Below are 2,021 nucleotides of genomic sequence, written 5' to 3'. Positions count from 1 at the left end.
TGGGGCTTCTGATGTGAAGTGGAGCTTCTAATTTGAAAGGCAGGCTTCTGATAAAGGGGGAGAAGCCTGATGTTGAGGGGGGCTATTGAAGTAAATGGGTGGCTTCTGATGTCAAGGGGGCTTCTGGTGCAAATGGGGATCCTGATGTGAAAGCAGGGACTCTGATGTGAAGGGGGCTTCTGATATAAAGGGCGACACCCTTTTTAATTTATTTTTTGTTTTTTTATGTGGGGCTCCTTTACATCCAAAGCAGACCCCTACCTAGAAGTGTCAGATATGGATTTCGGGGGGACCATATGTCATTTGTAAATTTTTACATCTTAGATTGGGGTGCCCCCAGATTTTGCATCATTTGAATCCTTTTTTAGCTGGCAGCTGCAGAGTGGCAGAGAGGTGGGCTTCTTGCGCAGACCTCATCACCTGGCGGCTGCAAGTGGAACATATGAGAAATAAAAAGTCTGTACATCCACTTTAACGACGTGACCCAGAAACACAAAAAATGAGGTTAATGATCACGCTGACAATGTACCATTGTTATTCTGATGATAATTGTTGTTGTACATACAATATAATGAGAGGGTGGAACTCTGTAAACCATTTACAGTACAAATCTTAAGAACTGAATCACGGAGAGTTCTAATATACAAAATCCCATTATCCACGAGGACCTGACACAGTGCTGGTGGCAGATATCTTGTCACCTGACTGCCCGTTCATAGTAGTCAGCAATCCAGGATGTCCAGGGACACTCCGGCCTTCCCTCCAATCTTGCACAGTTGTACCGGCTTCTCTCCTGGACTGAAATGGCTTCCTCTGATATCACTGAACACTGCGAGCTCCTCACAATGTGCATTAGAAGCTGCAGCAAGTCAGATAGAGTCTGCCTCATTTCCTGGCATCTAGCTCTTTCCTTCCCAGCCTGACTATCCCTGGCCCGCCCCCTTTCTTTCATTGAATTTCATTTCTTTCAATCACATGTGAGCGTTACCCAGGGTGGTCTTCATGCAAATACCGCCGCCTAGGAACCCCCCACTCCTCCAGACTAAAACACATTTTTCGAATAGAAAAATTGGGGATTTGTGACCATTCAGCCAAAGGGGCTATCACGTACCTGGTAGAGAACCCAGTAGTTTAGGAGCCCTCCTTTGCAACTCTTGTCCCGCACCCCTGAAAGAGGTGACAGGACAGAGAGCAGCACAGGTGCCTGAAGGTGCAGAGCACTGTGCCTGGGTAAGTCCCGAAGCTGGCCTCTAAGGAAGCAGGTGTGGATGGAGCTGGCAAGGCAACAAGTAACACTGCTGGAGCAGGACGGGGTCAGGCAGGCCAGGGTCAACACCAATTGGGCAGCGAAGTACAGAAGCGGCAGGCAGATGAATAGTCCGGGAGCAAGCAGAGGTCAGGGACAGGCAGCAGTCAGGGGTCGTCTAAGGAGATCTGGGTCAAGGCAACAGAACACTGGAACAGGCAGAAGCACAGGAACACACACACAAGCTCAAAGATGATCCATAGGACTGGCAGGTTTAAATAGGGTCATCAATTCAGGGAAGCTGCGTCATTTCCTGTGTGGCATGTTAGCGCATATTTGCGCGCATGTTCCGTTGCATGCGCATTAGCGGATGTTTCCCACAAATGCGGAAGACAGGCCTACGCACATGCGCAGAAGTACCAGCATAGCCAGGTATAGTCTTACAGGGGCATTTTTGAGGTCAGGGACTGATGTTGGGTGGTATGACCGGGCTCTATCAACTTTCCAATTCATCTTTTAGATTGTAAGCTCTCAGGGGCAGGGCCCTCCTTACCATCTTGTCTTGAATTGTATTGTGATTGTAATGTCTTCCTTATATTGTAAAGCTGCGCAAACTGTTGGCGCTAGATAAACCATATAGTATAATAATAATAATCCCAAAGGTGTTCAGTAGGGTTGAGGTCGGGGCTCTGTAGGACACTGAAGTTCTTCCATATCAAACCAGGCCTATGTGGAGATGGCTTTGGGCACAGTCATGGTGGACCAGAAAAGGGCC

The sequence above is a fragment of the Nanorana parkeri genome, unplaced genomic scaffold (assembly GCF_000935625.1).
Source record: "Nanorana parkeri isolate BGI_ZX_2015 unplaced genomic scaffold, ASM93562v1 scaffold920, whole genome shotgun sequence".
In the NCBI taxonomy this organism is placed as follows: Eukaryota; Metazoa; Chordata; class Amphibia; order Anura; family Dicroglossidae; genus Nanorana; species Nanorana parkeri.
Note: the sequence above shows the minus strand (reverse complement) of the source record.